This window comes from Chiloscyllium plagiosum, unplaced genomic scaffold (genome assembly GCF_037043375.1).
Source record: "Chiloscyllium plagiosum isolate Xiang-an unplaced genomic scaffold, Cpla_swu_hap1 HiC_scaffold_42, whole genome shotgun sequence".
Taxonomy (NCBI): domain Eukaryota; kingdom Metazoa; phylum Chordata; class Chondrichthyes; order Orectolobiformes; family Hemiscylliidae; genus Chiloscyllium; species Chiloscyllium plagiosum.
In genome coordinates this window covers 105557174-105576778 of record NW_028270180.1, presented here as the reverse complement: position 1 = coordinate 105576778, position 19605 = coordinate 105557174, and the positions used below count along the sequence as shown (strand labels likewise).

General features: G+C 45.0%; 3 non-coding genes across 3 annotated transcripts; all 3 read left to right on the top strand.

Annotated features, from left to right (window-relative positions):
* The first annotated feature begins 11370 nt into the window (after positions 1-11370).
* Positions 11371-11443, top strand: trnav-cac (transfer RNA valine (anticodon CAC)). Its single transcript has one exon. It is a non-coding gene; the product is annotated as a tRNA-Val (tRNA).
* A 3288-nt stretch (positions 11444-14731) lies between these two features.
* On the top strand, positions 14732-14804 carry trnag-ccc (transfer RNA glycine (anticodon CCC)). The gene has a single exon. It is a non-coding gene; the product is annotated as a tRNA-Gly (tRNA).
* Positions 14805-18091: 3287 nt separating this feature from the next.
* On the top strand, positions 18092-18164 carry trnav-cac (transfer RNA valine (anticodon CAC)). The gene has a single exon. It is a non-coding gene; the product is annotated as a tRNA-Val (tRNA).
* The last annotated feature ends 1441 nt before the right edge of the window (positions 18165-19605 follow it).

The window sequence follows — 19605 nt, the reverse complement described above, 5'->3', positions numbered from 1 at the left end:
TGTTATTTCATCGCTGTTGTGAAACGAAGTCCTACGGTGACTCTATCGTTGTTATTGGGTTTCTAGCTAATGGGAAAATCGTTCCAATGAATTTCGATGTCATACCTTATTGAATTTCTCCCACTTCCTTCATTTCCGACTTGGGAACATCGGAAGGGAAAGGTAATCTAATCGAGACTGTGATTGGTGAAATTCACTTTTTACGGCCAATTCTTATTATGTTCTTTCTTTCTCTCATTTCAGCATTGTCTGGAAAGCGGTGGTGCACTAATGCTGCAGTATGTTTGAAAGAGTCGTTTGGAAATGCCCTGTTGTTAGTTGTGAGATTACTTTATGACTCATGCCCTCAGACTGTATCACATTTAGCATTCATGCATCTCTGTGTCTGAAAATGCATGAGGTATGCCAGTTTTGTTTGTGTTCCGTGTTAAATGCTTTCTGTTTTGCGATTCGCTCAATACATTTCGATTTAACAGGGTTTCTGAGGTAACTTTCAGCAGCAAAAATCCTCAGCTGAGGATCTGGGAAAATTTCACAGAATATGGTCAGTCGGAGCTAAACTAAGGAAGGCGTTCGTTTCTGCAGTGTTTCACAATACTACCTTTCCCGTGAGCAGTCGAACAGACTAAATGATTGTGCCACAGACTGCGATGGCAAGCTCCGCTAAAAAGTAATCCTTTAAAGCCGGTGGAAGCAACACGACGTTATTGGGGTACACCGTGGAAAAAGATACTTCGGTGGACCTCGTCCATGCTCACCACATAGCCAAAATTAAACAAGTCGCGTTCCCCAGCATTTGGCCGCAATCCCTCTAAACGCTTCCTATCAAGAAACTCAACCGATTACCTTTGCAATTTTCTGAGTGTAATAGCCTTCTCCACTTCCTCTGGTGATCATTCCAAACACGCACAACCTTCTTTGTGAGAAATGTGCCTCAGGTCCTTTGTCACTTTCAGCACACTCACCTTAAAGCTATGCTGCCGAGTTTTCAACTCACACCAACTTGGGTAAAACACCTAAATACTCAGTTTACCACCCTTCCATAAGGTCATGTCGCAGCTGTTACGCTGCAAGGAAAGTCGTCCCAGCCTATTCCACCTCACCCTACGGTACAAACATCGACGACATCTTTGTCTATATTTTGTCATCAATTTAACGTGTCTTTTTTTTTACGTTTTCAAGATGTCAATTACGCTGGACAACAACGAGCTATTGGAAACAGAAAGGTGAAACGGATTCAGCTTTCAGTGCTGCACGCCACGGAGCCGCCGCACGGCCGGCTGTGGCTTGTTTCTGTAGTGTAGTGGTCATCACGTTCGCCTCACACGCGAAAGGTCCCCAGTTCGAAACTGGGCAGAAATTGCTTTGTTTTTCAACTGCAGCCTTTTACATGGACAAGAGCTGAGCTTTCTTGCATGCTTTCACATCTGCAAACCTGCCTTCGAATTTGCTTGGACAAATCTGCTCTCGTAGTGAAATGTTATGCAATTCCATTTAATTACAGTGCAAAGCGTTGTTAACTTCTTCTCCAACCTGGTTCTGATTACATGCCACTCTGTTTGAGAGTGTATTTACCGCCTTCTGATCCTTCCACGAAAAGCAGTACCGCATTTGCATTCCTTGTGCAGGCGGCTCGGTTCACAGACAGGAAAGATGCAGATGCTCTGGTGTCACAGCGCACCACGAATTCCTGAACTTGTCTGTCTGTCAAATGTACCCCAAGGTAGTCTCAGAAAGACCTCATTTGGAAGCTGTCAATCGTTATTCAACGTGCGAGAATTGGCACCAGATGTCTTGAATCAGATGTTCTGGAGCAATTCGCACGTTAGTGGCTCATTCAATCAACAATAGCAATTAAAGAAATTACACTCTCAGAGGAACCTTTCGACTTGCGCATTCATACCGTCTCTAGTATTAAGGTCCGCCCCGAGATCAAAGTCATGTTGGAACTGAAACGGAGGAATCGACAGAGAGGCTATAGAATGACGTCGCTTCCATTTGGTTTTCTTCAAATCACTGACGAGCAGGAAAATGTAAACGGGGAGGGCGAGTGGAGAAGTGAGGCAGTTGCAGCTCTGGTGAAATTACTTCTTTGTGATTCACTCAGCAACCAGAGACGTGAAGGTGACTCAGGCGTGAAAGCTCTTCACATCGAGAACAAAAAGCACTCAAGGGCAGTTAGCGCCTCTTCCGGAGTGGGGGTGGGGTGAGGTAATTACCTTTTGACTTCTGTCACTATGTTCAGAAACTGGCTTTTAGATTGAGGTGAACAGAAACTGCATTTCTAAAAAGCACCACCGAATTTAGCAAAATTTATTGAGTCGCTTCTCCTCGATTCCCACACAGGTTTCCAACTCAGTTGGTATCCATGTGGCTCATGTCCAGGAGTGAACATCTCAGCAGCAAATTGCACGGTTAAGGTAAAAGGCAAGGAAAGTGGCATCTCGAACTGGCTCCGAGGTCAGAGCATTCACACAATGTGATCTGTCGTTCTCGGTTTGTAATGCTACCTCCGGTTTTTGGGTGGAGAACATTCTTTGGGACTCTTATTCTGAAAAAAAAAAACAGACACAGTGACTGAAACTATGCTGCACGGTATGATGTGGAACACGGCCTGCTCAGGTTTGTGCATTTTCACTGTAGTCCGGTGTGTTTCGTATTCCGTGTAAACGTGAAAGTCGTCCTGTTTCGAGCAATGGGTGAAATCATTTAGCAAAGCAAGAATGGAAATTCCCGTAATGTCAAGCAGCTCATGGTTATTTTACCAAATCATAAGCGAACCCATATTCTCACGCACTGACAGATACATTTGTAGCTGAAAAGAGTCTGAGAAGATAGACTCAGCTTACCATTGATTTTTGTCTGGATTGATGGGCTATCAATATCTGCTGCGAAATTGACATTGTAGCCGGGCACATCCCAGCAGCTGTGCGAGTCCGAGAGGAATCATGGAACCCCATTTCATGTGACTTTGCATCTGTTGTTATGCAGGAGCACAATTTGAAATACAAGAAAATGAGGCGGCGCGGCCGGCTTGTAGTTTGGCCGAGCGGTCTAAGGCGCTGGATCCAGGTTCCAGTCTCGAAAGGGGCGTGGGTTCGAATCCCACCAGTGCCATTTCTGCTGATCCACTCCAACGCTGCAGCTTGTTAAAATGCTGTTTCGGTGCCCACTGTATATTGATGTTGAAAACAAAAGTAAAATGGGTTTGCTTCCCAGGGAATTAACTGTGGTGTGGGATACTGCCAAGTATTTCAAAATGTCTCTACTGTCATGATCGTGTTCGCCTCCCGCGCGGAAAATCCCAAACAGTTCTGCCGTCCCAGGCAAGTTGAGCTTTTACTGGAACCGAATGGAGACTGTTATTTCATCGCTGTTGTGAAACGAAGTCCTACGGTGACTCTATCGTTGTTATTGGGTTTCTAGCTAATGGGAAAATCGTTCCAATGAATTTCGATGTCATACCTTATTGAATTTCTCCCACTTCCTTCATTTCCGACTTGGGAACATCGGAAGGGAAAGGTAATCTAATCGAGACTGTGATTGGTGAAATTCACTTTTTACGGCCAATTCTTATTATGTTCTTTCTTTCTCTCATTTCAGCATTGTCTGGAAAGCGGTGGTGCACTAATGCTGCAGTATGTTTGAAAGAGTCGTTTGGAAATGCCCTGTTGTTAGTTGTGAGATTACTTTATGACTCATGCCCTCAGACTGTATCACATTTAGCATTCATGCATCTCTGTGTCTGAAAATGCATGAGGTATGCCAGTTTTGTTTGTGTTCCGTGTTAAATGCTTTCTGTTTTGCGATTCGCTCAATACATTTCGATTTAACAGGGTTTCTGAGGTAACTTTCAGCAGCAAAAATCCTCAGCTGAGGATCTGGGAAAATTTCACAGAATATGGTCAGTCGGAGCTAAACTAAGGAAGGCGTTCGTTTCTGCAGTGTTTCACAATACTACCTTTCCCGTGAGCAGTCGAACAGACTAAATGATTGTGCCACAGACTGCGATGGCAAGCTCCGCTAAAAAGTAATCCTTTAAAGCCGGTGGAAGCAACACGACGTTATTGGGGTACACCGTGGAAAAAGATACTTCGGTGGACCTCGTCCATGCTCACCACATAGCCAAAATTAAACAAGTCGCGTTCCCCAGCATTTGGCCGCAATCCCTCTAAACGCTTCCTATCAAGAAACTCAACCGATTACCTTTGCAATTTTCTGAGTGTAATAGCCTTCTCCACTTCCTCTGGTGATCATTCCAAACACGCACAACCTTCTTTGTGAGAAATGTGCCTCAGGTCCTTTGTCACTTTCAGCACACTCACCTTAAAGCTATGCTGCCGAGTTTTCAACTCACACCAACTTGGGTAAAACACCTAAATACTCAGTTTACCACCCTTCCATAAGGTCATGTCGCAGCTGTTACGCTGCAAGGAAAGTCGTCCCAGCCTATTCCACCTCACCCTACGGTACAAACATCGACGACATCTTTGTCTATATTTTGTCATCAATTTAACGTGTCTTTTTTTTTACGTTTTCAAGATGTCAATTACGCTGGACAACAACGAGCTATTGGAAACAGAAAGGTGAAACGGATTCAGCTTTCAGTGCTGCACGCCACGGAGCCGCCGCACGGCCGGCTGTGGCTTGTTTCTGTAGTGTAGTGGTCATCACGTTCGCCTCACACGCGAAAGGTCCCCAGTTCGAAACTGGGCAGAAATTGCTTTGTTTTTCAACTGCAGCCTTTTACATGGACAAGAGCTGAGCTTTCTTGCATGCTTTCACATCTGCAAACCTGCCTTCGAATTTGCTTGGACAAATCTGCTCTCGTAGTGAAATGTTATGCAATTCCATTTAATTACAGTGCAAAGCGTTGTTAACTTCTTCTCCAACCTGGTTCTGATTACATGCCACTCTGTTTGAGAGTGTATTTACCGCCTTCTGATCCTTCCACGAAAAGCAGTACCGCATTTGCATTCCTTGTGCAGGCGGCTCGGTTCACAGACAGGAAAGATGCAGATGCTCTGGTGTCACAGCGCACCACGAATTCCTGAACTTGTCTGTCTGTCAAATGTACCCCAAGGTAGTCTCAGAAAGACCTCATTTGGAAGCTGTCAATCGTTATTCAACGTGCGAGAATTGGCACCAGATGTCTTGAATCAGATGTTCTGGAGCAATTCGCACGTTAGTGGCTCATTCAATCAACAATAGCAATTAAAGAAATTACACTCTCAGAGGAACCTTTCGACTTGCGCATTCATACCGTCTCTAGTATTAAGGTCCGCCCCGAGATCAAAGTCATGTTGGAACTGAAACGGAGGAATCGACAGAGAGGCTATAGAATGACGTCGCTTCCATTTGGTTTTCTTCAAATCACTGACGAGCAGGAAAATGTAAACGGGGAGGGCGAGTGGAGAAGTGAGGCAGTTGCAGCTCTGGTGAAATTACTTCTTTGTGATTCACTCAGCAACCAGAGACGTGAAGGTGACTCAGGCGTGAAAGCTCTTCACATCGAGAACAAAAAGCACTCAAGGGCAGTTAGCGCCTCTTCCGGAGTGGGGGTGGGGTGAGGTAATTACCTTTTGACTTCTGTCACTATGTTCAGAAACTGGCTTTTAGATTGAGGTGAACAGAAACTGCATTTCTAAAAAGCACCACCGAATTTAGCAAAATTTATTGAGTCGCTTCTCCTCGATTCCCACACAGGTTTCCAACTCAGTTGGTATCCATGTGGCTCATGTCCAGGAGTGAACATCTCAGCAGCAAATTGCACGGTTAAGGTAAAAGGCAAGGAAAGTGGCATCTCGAACTGGCTCCGAGGTCAGAGCATTCACACAATGTGATCTGTCGTTCTCGGTTTGTAATGCTACCTCCGGTTTTTGGGTGGAGAACATTCTTTGGGACTCTTATTCTGAAAAAAAAAAACAGACACAGTGACTGAAACTATGCTGCACGGTATGATGTGGAACACGGCCTGCTCAGGTTTGTGCATTTTCACTGTAGTCCGGTGTGTTTCGTATTCCGTGTAAACGTGAAAGTCGTCCTGTTTCGAGCAATGGGTGAAATCATTTAGCAAAGCAAGAATGGAAATTCCCGTAATGTCAAGCAGCTCATGGTTATTTTACCAAATCATAAGCGAACCCATATTCTCACGCACTGACAGATACATTTGTAGCTGAAAAGAGTCTGAGAAGATAGACTCAGCTTACCATTGATTTTTGTCTGGATTGATGGGCTATCAATATCTGCTGCGAAATTGACATTGTAGCCGGGCACATCCCAGCAGCTGTGCGAGTCCGAGAGGAATCATGGAACCCCATTTCATGTGACTTTGCATCTGTTGTTATGCAGGAGCACAATTTGAAATACAAGAAAATGAGGCGGCGCGGCCGGCTTGTAGTTTGGCCGAGCGGTCTAAGGCGCTGGATCCAGGTTCCAGTCTCGAAAGGGGCGTGGGTTCGAATCCCACCAGTGCCATTTCTGCTGATCCACTCCAACGCTGCAGCTTGTTAAAATGCTGTTTCGGTGCCCACTGTATATTGATGTTGAAAACAAAAGTAAAATGGGTTTGCTTCCCAGGGAATTAACTGTGGTGTGGGATACTGCCAAGTATTTCAAAATGTCTCTACTGTCATGATCGTGTTCGCCTCCCGCGCGGAAAATCCCAAACAGTTCTGCCGTCCCAGGCAAGTTGAGCTTTTACTGGAACCGAATGGAGACTGTTATTTCATCGCTGTTGTGAAACGAAGTCCTACGGTGACTCTATCGTTGTTATTGGGTTTCTAGCTAATGGGAAAATCGTTCCAATGAATTTCGATGTCATACCTTATTGAATTTCTCCCACTTCCTTCATTTCCGACTTGGGAACATCGGAAGGGAAAGGTAATCTAATCGAGACTGTGATTGGTGAAATTCACTTTTTACGGCCAATTCTTATTATGTTCTTTCTTTCTCTCATTTCAGCATTGTCTGGAAAGCGGTGGTGCACTAATGCTGCAGTATGTTTGAAAGAGTCGTTTGGAAATGCCCTGTTGTTAGTTGTGAGATTACTTTATGACTCATGCCCTCAGACTGTATCACATTTAGCATTCATGCATCTCTGTGTCTGAAAATGCATGAGGTATGCCAGTTTTGTTTGTGTTCCGTGTTAAATGCTTTCTGTTTTGCGATTCGCTCAATACATTTCGATTTAACAGGGTTTCTGAGGTAACTTTCAGCAGCAAAAATCCTCAGCTGAGGATCTGGGAAAATTTCACAGAATATGGTCAGTCGGAGCTAAACTAAGGAAGGCGTTCGTTTCTGCAGTGTTTCACAATACTACCTTTCCCGTGAGCAGTCGAACAGACTAAATGATTGTGCCACAGACTGCGATGGCAAGCTCCGCTAAAAAGTAATCCTTTAAAGCCGGTGGAAGCAACACGACGTTATTGGGGTACACCGTGGAAAAAGATACTTCGGTGGACCTCGTCCATGCTCACCACATAGCCAAAATTAAACAAGTCGCGTTCCCCAGCATTTGGCCGCAATCCCTCTAAACGCTTCCTATCAAGAAACTCAACCGATTACCTTTGCAATTTTCTGAGTGTAATAGCCTTCTCCACTTCCTCTGGTGATCATTCCAAACACGCACAACCTTCTTTGTGAGAAATGTGCCTCAGGTCCTTTGTCACTTTCAGCACACTCACCTTAAAGCTATGCTGCCGAGTTTTCAACTCACACCAACTTGGGTAAAACACCTAAATACTCAGTTTACCACCCTTCCATAAGGTCATGTCGCAGCTGTTACGCTGCAAGGAAAGTCGTCCCAGCCTATTCCACCTCACCCTACGGTACAAACATCGACGACATCTTTGTCTATATTTTGTCATCAATTTAACGTGTCTTTTTTTTTACGTTTTCAAGATGTCAATTACGCTGGACAACAACGAGCTATTGGAAACAGAAAGGTGAAACGGATTCAGCTTTCAGTGCTGCACGCCACGGAGCCGCCGCACGGCCGGCTGTGGCTTGTTTCTGTAGTGTAGTGGTCATCACGTTCGCCTCACACGCGAAAGGTCCCCAGTTCGAAACTGGGCAGAAATTGCTTTGTTTTTCAACTGCAGCCTTTTACATGGACAAGAGCTGAGCTTTCTTGCATGCTTTCACATCTGCAAACCTGCCTTCGAATTTGCTTGGACAAATCTGCTCTCGTAGTGAAATGTTATGCAATTCCATTTAATTACAGTGCAAAGCGTTGTTAACTTCTTCTCCAACCTGGTTCTGATTACATGCCACTCTGTTTGAGAGTGTATTTACCGCCTTCTGATCCTTCCACGAAAAGCAGTACCGCATTTGCATTCCTTGTGCAGGCGGCTCGGTTCACAGACAGGAAAGATGCAGATGCTCTGGTGTCACAGCGCACCACGAATTCCTGAACTTGTCTGTCTGTCAAATGTACCCCAAGGTAGTCTCAGAAAGACCTCATTTGGAAGCTGTCAATCGTTATTCAACGTGCGAGAATTGGCACCAGATGTCTTGAATCAGATGTTCTGGAGCAATTCGCACGTTAGTGGCTCATTCAATCAACAATAGCAATTAAAGAAATTACACTCTCAGAGGAACCTTTCGACTTGCGCATTCATACCGTCTCTAGTATTAAGGTCCGCCCCGAGATCAAAGTCATGTTGGAACTGAAACGGAGGAATCGACAGAGAGGCTATAGAATGACGTCGCTTCCATTTGGTTTTCTTCAAATCACTGACGAGCAGGAAAATGTAAACGGGGAGGGCGAGTGGAGAAGTGAGGCAGTTGCAGCTCTGGTGAAATTACTTCTTTGTGATTCACTCAGCAACCAGAGACGTGAAGGTGACTCAGGCGTGAAAGCTCTTCACATCGAGAACAAAAAGCACTCAAGGGCAGTTAGCGCCTCTTCCGGAGTGGGGGTGGGGTGAGGTAATTACCTTTTGACTTCTGTCACTATGTTCAGAAACTGGCTTTTAGATTGAGGTGAACAGAAACTGCATTTCTAAAAAGCACCACCGAATTTAGCAAAATTTATTGAGTCGCTTCTCCTCGATTCCCACACAGGTTTCCAACTCAGTTGGTATCCATGTGGCTCATGTCCAGGAGTGAACATCTCAGCAGCAAATTGCACGGTTAAGGTAAAAGGCAAGGAAAGTGGCATCTCGAACTGGCTCCGAGGTCAGAGCATTCACACAATGTGATCTGTCGTTCTCGGTTTGTAATGCTACCTCCGGTTTTTGGGTGGAGAACATTCTTTGGGACTCTTATTCTGAAAAAAAAAAACAGACACAGTGACTGAAACTATGCTGCACGGTATGATGTGGAACACGGCCTGCTCAGGTTTGTGCATTTTCACTGTAGTCCGGTGTGTTTCGTATTCCGTGTAAACGTGAAAGTCGTCCTGTTTCGAGCAATGGGTGAAATCATTTAGCAAAGCAAGAATGGAAATTCCCGTAATGTCAAGCAGCTCATGGTTATTTTACCAAATCATAAGCGAACCCATATTCTCACGCACTGACAGATACATTTGTAGCTGAAAAGAGTCTGAGAAGATAGACTCAGCTTACCATTGATTTTTGTCTGGATTGATGGGCTATCAATATCTGCTGCGAAATTGACATTGTAGCCGGGCACATCCCAGCAGCTGTGCGAGTCCGAGAGGAATCATGGAACCCCATTTCATGTGACTTTGCATCTGTTGTTATGCAGGAGCACAATTTGAAATACAAGAAAATGAGGCGGCGCGGCCGGCTTGTAGTTTGGCCGAGCGGTCTAAGGCGCTGGATCCAGGTTCCAGTCTCGAAAGGGGCGTGGGTTCGAATCCCACCAGTGCCATTTCTGCTGATCCACTCCAACGCTGCAGCTTGTTAAAATGCTGTTTCGGTGCCCACTGTATATTGATGTTGAAAACAAAAGTAAAATGGGTTTGCTTCCCAGGGAATTAACTGTGGTGTGGGATACTGCCAAGTATTTCAAAATGTCTCTACTGTCATGATCGTGTTCGCCTCCCGCGCGGAAAATCCCAAACAGTTCTGCCGTCCCAGGCAAGTTGAGCTTTTACTGGAACCGAATGGAGACTGTTATTTCATCGCTGTTGTGAAACGAAGTCCTACGGTGACTCTACTCGTTGTTATTGGGTTTCTAGCTAATGGGAAAATCGTTCCAATGAATTTCGATGTCATACCTTATTGAATTTCTCCCACTTCCTTCATTTCCGACTTGGGAACATCGAAAGGGAAAGGTAATCTAATCGGGACTGTGATTGGTGAAATTCACTTTTTACGGCCAATTCTTATTATGTTCTTTCTTTCTCTCATTTCAGCATTGTCTGGAAAGCGGTGGTGCACTAAGGCTGCAGTATGTTTGAAAGAGTCGTTTGGAAATGCCCTGTTGTTAGTTGTGAGATTACTTTATGACTCATGCCCTCAGACTGTATCACATTTAGCATTCATGCATCTCTGTGTCTGAAAATGCATGAGGTATGCCAGTTTTGTTTGTGTTCCGTGTTAAATGCTTTCTGTTTTGCGATTCGCTCAATACATTTCGATTTAACAGGGTTTCTGAGGTAACTTTCAGCAGCAAAAATCCTCAGCTGAGGATCTGGGAAAATTTCACAGAATATGGTCAGTCGGAGCTAAACTAAGGAAGGCGTTCGTTTCTGCAGTGTTTCACAATACTACCTTTCCCGTGAGCAGTCGAACAGACTAAATGATTGTGCCACAGACTGCGATGGCAAGCTCCGCTAAAAAGTAATCCTTTTAAGCCGGTGGAAGCAACACGACGTTATTGGGGTACACCGTGGAAAAAGATACTTCGGTGGACCTCGTCCATGCTCACCACATAGCCAAAATTAAACAAGTCGCGTTCCCCAGCATTTGGCCGCAATCCCTCTAAACGCTTCCTATCAAGAAACTCAACCGATTACCTTTGCAATTTTCTGAGTGTAATAGCCTTCTCCACTTCCTCTGGTGATCATTCCAAACACGCACAACCTTCTTTGTGAGAAATGTGCCTCAGGTCCTTTGTCACTTTCAGCACACTCACCTTAAAGCTATGCTGCCGAGTTTTCAACTCACACCAACTTGGGTAAAACACCTAAATACTCAGTTTACCACCCTTCCATAAGGTCATGTCGCAGCTGTTACGCTGCAAGGAAAGTCGTCCCAGCCTATTCCACCTCACCCTACGGTACAAACATCGACGACATCTTTGTCTATATTTTGTCATCAATTTAACGTGTCTTTTTTTTTACGTTTTCAAGATGTCAATTACGCTGGACAACAACGAGCTATTGGAAACAGAAAGGTGAAACGGATTCAGCTTTCAGTGCTGCACGCCACGGAGCCGCCGCACGGCCGGCTGTGGCTTGTTTCTGTAGTGTAGTGGTCATCACGTTCGCCTCACACGCGAAAGGTCCCCAGTTCGAAACTGGGCAGAAACTGCTTTGTTCTTCAACTGCAGCCTTTTACATGGACAAGAGCTGAGCTTTCTTGCATGCTTTCACATCTGCAAACCTGCCTTCGAATTTGCTTGGACAAATCTGCTCTCGTAGTGAAATGTTATGCAATTCCATTTAATTACAGTGCAAAGCGTTGTTAACTTTTTCTCCAACCTGGTTCTGATTACATGCCACTCTGTTTGAGAGTGTACTTACCGCCTTCTGATCCTTCCACGAAAAGCAGTACCGCATTTGCATTCCTTGTGCAGGCGGCTCGGTTCACAGACAGGAAAGATGCAGATGCTCTGGTGTCACAGCGCACCACGAATTCCTGAACTTGTCTGTCTGTCAAATGTACCCCAAGGTAGTCTCAGAAAGACCTCATTTGGAAGCTGTCAATCGTTATTCAACGTGCGAGAATTGGCACCAGATGTCTTGAATCAGATGTTCTGGAGCAATTCGCACGTTAGTGGCTCATTCAATCAACAATAGCAATTAAAGAAATTACACTCTCAGAGGAACCTTTCGACTTGCGCATTCATACCGTCTCTAGTATTAAGGTCCGCCCCGAGATCAAAGTCATGTTGGAACTGAAACGGAGGAATCGACAGAGAGGCTATAGAATGACGTCGCTTCCATTTGGTTTTCTTCAAATCACTGACGAGCAGGAAAATGTAAACGGGGAGGGCGAGTGGAGAAGTGAGGCAGTTGCAGCTCTGGTGAAATTACTTCTTTGTGATTCACTCAGCAACCAGAGACGTGAAGGTGACTCAGGCGTGAAAGCTCTTCACATCGAGAACAAAAAGCACTCAAGGGCAGTTAGCGCCTCTTCCGGAGTGGGGGTGGGGTGAGGTAATTACCTTTTGACTTCTGTCACTATGTTCAGAAACTGGCTTTTAGATTGAGGTGAACAGAAACTGCATTTCTAAAAAGCACCACCGAATTTAGCAAAATTTATTGAGTCGCTTCTCCTCGATTCCCACACAGGTTTCCAACTCAGTTGGTATCCATGTGGCTCATGTCCAGGAGTGAACATCTCAGCAGCAAATTGCACGGTTAAGGTAAAAGGCAAGGAAAGTGGCATCTCGAACTGGCTCCGAGGTCAGAGCATTCACACAATGTGATCTGTCGTTCTCGGTTTGTAATGCTACCTCCGGTTTTTGGGTGGAGAACATTCTTTGGGACTCTTATTCTGAAAAAAAAAAACAGACACAGTGACTGAAACTATGCTGCACGGTATGATGTGGAACACGGCCTGCTCAGGTTTGTGCATTTTCACTGTAGTCCGGTGTGTTTCGTATTCCGTGTAAACGTGAAAGTCGTCCTGTTTCGAGCAATGGGTGAAATCATTTAGCAAAGCAAGAATGGAAATTCCCGTAATGTCAAGCAGCTCATGGTTATTTTACCAAATCATAAGCGAACCCATATTCTCACGCACTGACAGATACATTTGTAGCTGAAAAGAGTCTGAGAAGATAGACTCAGCTTACCATTGATTTTTGTCTGGATTGATGGGCTATCAATATCTGCTGCGAAATTGACATTGTAGCCGGGCACATCCCAGCAGCTGTGCGAGTCCGAGAGGAATCATGGAACCCCATTTCATGTGACTTTGCATCTGTTGTTATGCAGGAGCACAATTTGAAATACAAGAAAATGAGGCGGCGCGGCCGGCTTGTAGTTTGGCCGAGCGGTCTAAGGCGCTGGATCCAGGTTCCAGTCTCGAAAGGGGCGTGGGTTCGAATCCCACCAGTGCCATTTCTGCTGATCCACTCCAACGCTGCAGCTTGTTAAAATGCTGTTTCGGTGCCCACTGTATATTGATGTTGAAAACAAAAGTAAAATGGGTTTGCTTCCCAGGGAATTAACTGTGGTGTGGGATACTGCCAAGTATTTCAAAATGTCTCTACTGTCATGATCGTGTTCGCCTCCCGCGCGGAAAATCCCAAACAGTTCTGCCGTCCCAGGCAAGTTGAGCTTTTACTGGAACCGAATGGAGACTGTTATTTCATCGCTGTTGTGAAACGAAGTCCTACGGTGACTCTACTCGTTGTTATTGGGTTTCTAGCTAATGGGAAAATCGTTCCAATGAATTTCGATGTCATACCTTATTGAATTTCTCCCACTTCCTTCATTTCCGACTTGGGAACATCGGAAGGGAAAGGTAATCTAATCGAGACTGTGATTGGTGAAATTCACTTTTTACGGCCAATTCTTATTATGTTCTTTCTTTCTCTCATTTCAGCATTGTCTGGAAAGCGGTGGTGCACTAATGCTGCAGTATGTTTGAAAGAGTCGTTTGGAAATGCCCTGTTGTTAGTTGTGAGATTACTTTATGACTCATGCCCTCAGACTGTATCACATTTAGCATTCATGCATCTCTGTGTCTGAAAATGCATGAGGTATGCCAGTTTTGTTTGTGTTCCGTGTTAAATGCTTTCTGTTTTGCGATTCGCTCAATACATTTCGATTTAACAGGGTTTCTGAGGTAACTTTCAGCAGCAAAAATCCTCAGCTGAGGATCTGGGAAAATTTCACAGAATATGGTCAGTCGGAGCTAAACTAAGGAAGGCGTTCGTTTCTGCAGTGTTTCACAATACTACCTTTCCCGTGAGCAGTCGAACAGACTAAATGATTGTGCCACAGACTGCGATGGCAAGCTCCGCTAAAAAGTAATCCTTTAAAGCCGGTGGAAGCAACACGACGTTATTGGGGTACACCGTGGAAAAAGATACTTCGGTGGACCTCGTCCATGCTCACCACATAGCCAAAATTAAACAAGTCGCGTTCCCCAGCATTTGGCCGCAATCCCTCTAAACGCTTCCTATCAAGAAACTCAACCGATTACCTTTGCAATTTTCTGAGTGTAATAGCCTTCTCCACTTCCTCTGGTGATCATTCCAAACACGCACAACCTTCTTTGTGAGAAATGTGCCTCAGGTCCTTTGTCACTTTCAGCACACTCACCTTAAAGCTATGCTGCCGAGTTTTCAACTCACACCAACTTGGGTAAAACACCTAAATACTCAGTTTACCACCCTTCCATAAGGTCATGTCGCAGCTGTTACGCTGCAAGGAAAGTCGTCCCAGCCTATTCCACCTCACCCTACGGTACAAACATCGACGACATCTTTGTCTATATTTTGTCATCAATTTAACGTGTCTTTTTTTTTACGTTTTCAAGATGTCAATTACGCTGGACAACAACGAGCTATTGGAAACAGAAAGGTGAAACGGATTCAGCTTTCAGTGCTGCACGCCACGGAGCCGCCGCACGGCCGGCTGTGGCTTGTTTCTGTAGTGTAGTGGTCATCACGTTCGCCTCCCACGCGAAAGGTCCCCAGTTCGAAACTGGGCAGAAATTGCTTTGTTCTTCAACTGCAGCCTTTTACATGGACAAGAGCTGAGCTTTCTTGCATGCTTTCACATCTGCAAACCTGCCTTCGAATTTGCTTGGACAAATCTGCTCTCGTAGTGAAATGTTATGCAATTCCATTTAATTACAGTGCAAAGCGTTGTTAACTTCTTCTCCAACCTGGTTCTGATTACATGCCACTCTGTTTGAGAGTGTATTTACCGCCTTCTGATCCTTCCACGAAAAGCAGTACCGCATTTGCATTCCTTGTGCAGGCGGCTCGGTTCACAGACAGGAAAGATGCAGATGCTCTGGTGTCACAGCGCACCACGAATTCCTGAACTTGTCTGTCTGTCAAATGTACCCCAAGGTAGTCTCAGAAAGACCTCATTTGGAAGCTGTCAATCGTTATTCAACGTGCGAGAATTGGCACCAGATGTCTTGAATCAGATGTTCTGGAGCAATTCGCACGTTAGTGGCTCATTCAATCAACAATAGCAATTAAAGAAATTACACTCTCAGAGGAACCTTTCGACTTGCGCATTCATACCGTCTCTAGTATTAAGGTCCGCCCCGAGATCAAAGTCATGTTGGAACTGAAACGGAGGAATCGACAGAGAGGCTATAGAATGACGTCGCTTCCATTTGGTTTTCTTCAAATCACTGACGAGCAGGAAAATGTAAACGGGGAGGGCGAGTGGAGAAGTGAGGCAGTTGCAGCTCTGGTGAAATTACTTCTTTGTGATTCACTCAGCAACCAGAGACGTGAAGGTGACTCAGGCGTGAAAGCTCTTCACATCGAGAACAAAAAGCACTCAAGGGCAGTTAGCGCCTCTTCCGGAGTGGGGGTGGGGTGAGGTAATTACCTTTTGACTTCTGTCACTATGTTCAGAAACTGGCTTTTAGATTGAGGTGAACAGAAACTGCATTTCTAAAAAGCACCACCGAATTTAGCAAAATTTATTGAGTCGCTTCTCCTCGATTCCCACACAGGTTTCCAACTCAGTTGGTATCCATGTGGCTCATGTCCAGGAGTGAACATCTCAGCAGCAAATTGCACGGTTAAGGTAAAAGGCAAGGAAAGTGGCATCTCGAACTGGCTCCGAGGTCAGAGCATTCACACAATGTGATCTGTCGTTCTCGGATTGTAATGCTACCTCCGGTTTTTGGGTGGAGAACATTCTTTGGGACTCTTATTCTGAAAAAAAAAACAGACACAGTGACTGAAACTATGCTGCACGGTATGATGTGGAACACGGCCTGCTCAGGTTTGTGCATTTTCACTGTAGTCCGGTGTGTTTCGTATTCCGTGTAAACGTGAAAGTCGTCCTGTTTCGAGCAATGGGTGAAATCATTTAGCAAAGCAAGAATGGAAATTCCCGTAATGTCAAGCAGCTCATGGTTATTTTACCAAATCATAAGCGAACCCATATTCTCACGCACTGACAGATACATTTGTAGCTGAAAAGAGTCTGAGAAGATAGACTCAGCTTACCATTGATTTTTGTCTGGATTGATGGGCTATCAATATCTGCTGCGAAATTGACATTGTAGCCGGGCACATCCCAGCAGCTGTGCGAGTCCGAGAGGAATCATGGAACCCCATTTCATGTGACTTTGCATCTGTTGTTATGCAGGAGCACAATTTGAAATACAAGAAAATGAGGCGGCGCGGCCGGCTTGTAGTTTGGCCGAGCGGTCTAAGGCGCTGGATCCAGGTTCCAGTCTCGAAAGGGGCGTGGGTTCGAATCCCACCAGTGCCATTTCTGCTGATCCACTCCAACGCTGCAGCTTGTTAAAATGCTGTTTCGGTGCCCACTGTATATTGATGTTGAAAACAAAAGTAAAATGGGTTTGCTTCCCAGGGAATTAACTGTGGTGTGGGATACTGCCAAGTATTTCAAAATGTCTCTACTGTCATGATCGTGTTCGCCTCCCGCGCGGAAAATCCCAAACAGTTCTGCCGTCCCAGGCAAGTTGAGCTTTTACTGGAACCGAATGGAGACTGTTATTTCATCGCTGTTGTGAAACGAAGTCCTACGGTGACTCTACTCGTTGTTATTGGGTTTCTAGCTAATGGGAAAATCGTTCCAATGAATTTCGATGTCATACCTTATTGAATTTCTCCCACTTCCTTCATTTCCGACTTGGGAACATCGGAAGGGAAAGGTAATCTAATCGAGACTGTGATTGGTGAAATTCACTTTTTACGGCCAATTCTTATTATGTTCTTTCTTTCTCTCATTTCAGCATTGTCTGGAAAGCGGTGGTGCACTAATGCTGCAGTATGTTTGAAAGAGTCGTTTGGAAATGCCCTGTTGTTAGTTGTGAGATTACTTTATGACTCATGCCCTCAGACTGTATCACATTTAGCATTCATGCATCTCTGTGTCTGAAAATGCATGAGGTATGCCAGTTTTGTTTGTGTTCCGTGTTAAATGCTTTCTGTTTTGCGATTCGCTCAATACATTTCGATTTAACAGGGTTTCTGAGGTAACTTTCAGCAGCAAAAATCCTCAGCTGAGGATCTGGGAAAATTTCACAGAATATGGTCAGTCGGAGCTAAACTAAGGAAGGCGTTCGTTTCTGCAGTGTTTCACAATACTACCTTTCCCGTGAGCAGTCGAACAGACTAAATGATTGTGCCACAGACTGCGATGGCAAGCTCCGCTAAAAAGTAATCCTTTAAAGCCGGTGGAAGCAACACGACGTTATTGGGGTACACCGTGGAAAAAGATACTTCGGTGGACCTCGTCCATGCTCACCACATAGCCAAAATTAAACAAGTCGCGTTCCCCAGCATTTGGCCGCAATCCCTCTAAACGCTTCCTATCAAGAAACTCAACCGATTACCTTTGCAATTTTCTGAGTGTAATAGCCTTCTCCACTTCCTCTGGTGATCATTCCAAACACGCACAACCTTCTTTGTGAGAAATGTGCCTCAGGTCCTTTGTCACTTTCAGCACACTCACCTTAAAGCTATGCTGTCGAGTTTTCAACTCACACCAACTTGGGTAAAACACCTAAATACTCAGTTTACCACCCTTCCATAAGGTCATGTCGCAGCTGTTACGCTGCAAGGAAAGTCGTCCCAGCCTATTCCACCTCGCCCTACGGTACAAACATCGACGACATCTTTGTCTATATTTTGTCATCAATTTAACGTGTCTTTTTTTTTACGTTTTCAAGATGTCAATTACGCTGGACAACAACGAGCTATTGGAAACAGAAAGGTGAAACGGATTCAGCTTTCAGTGCTGCACGCCACGAAGCCGCCGGACGGCCGGCTGTGGCTTGTTTCTGTAGTGTAGTGGTCATCACGTTCGCCTCACACGCGAAAGGTCCCCAGTTCGAAACTGGGCAGAAACTGCTTTGTTCTTCAACTGCAGCCTTTTACATGGACAAGAGCTGAGCTTTCTTGCATGCTTTCACATCTGCAAACCTGCCTTCGAATTTGCTTGAACAAATCTGCTCTCGTAGTGAAATGTTATGCAATTCCATTTAATTACAGTGCAAAGCGTTGTTAACTTTTTCTCCAACCTGGTTCTGATTACATGCCACTCTGTTTGAGAGTGTATTTACCGCCTTCTGATCCTTCCACGAAAAGCAGTACCGCATTTGCATTCCTTGTGCAGGCGGCTCGGTTCACAGACAGGAAAGATGCAGATGCTCTGGTGTCACAGCGCACCACGAATTCCTGAACTTGTCTGTCTGTCAAATGTACCCCAAGGTAGTCTCAGAAAGACCTCATTTGGAAGCTGTCAATCGTTATTCAACGTGCGAGAATTGGCACCAGATGTCTTGAATCAGATGTTCTGGAGCAATTCGCACGTTAGTGGCTCATTCAATCAACAATAGCAATTAAAGAAATTACACTCTCAGAGGAACCTTTCGACTTGCGCATTCATACCGTCTCTAGTATTAAGGTCCGCCCCGAGATCTAAGTCATGTTGGAACTGAAACGGAGGAATCGACAGAGAGGCTATAGAATGACGTCGCTTCCATTTGGTTTTCTTCAAATCACTGACGAGCAGGAAAATGTAAACGGGGAGGGCGAGTGGAGAAGTGAGGCAGTTGCAGCTCTGGTGAAATTCCTTCTTTGTGATTCACTCAGCAACCAGAGACGTGAAGGTGACTCAGGCGTGAAAGCTCTTCACATCGAGAACAAAAAGCACTCAAGGGCAGTTAGCGCCTCTTCCGGAGTGGGGGTGGGGTGAGGTAATTACCTTTTGACTTCTGTCACTATGTTCAGAAACTGGCTTTTAGATTGAGGTGAACAGAAACTGCATTTCTAAAAAGCACCACCGAATTTAGCAAAATTTATTGAGTCGCTTCTCCTCGATTCCCACACAGGTTTCCAACTCAGTTGGTATCCATGTGGCTCATGTCCAGGAGTGAACATCTCAGCAGCAAATTGCACGGTTAAGGTAAAAGGCAAGGAAAGTGGCATCTCGAACTGGCTCCGAGGTCAGAGCATTCACACAATGTGATCTGTCGTTCTCGGATTGTAATGCTACCTCCGGTTTTTGGGTGGAGAACATTCTTTGGGACTCTTATTCTGAAAAAAAAAACAGACACAGTGACTGAAACTATGCTGCACGGTATGATGTGGAACACGGCCTGCTCAGGTTTGTGCATTTTCACTGTAGTCCGGTGTGTTTCGTATTCCGTGTAAACGTGAAAGTCGTCCTGTTTCGAGCAATGGGTGAAATCATTTAGCAAAGCAAGAATGGAAATTCCCGTAATGTCAAGCAGCTCATGGTTATTTTACCAAATCATAAGCGAACCCATATTCTCACGCACTGACAGA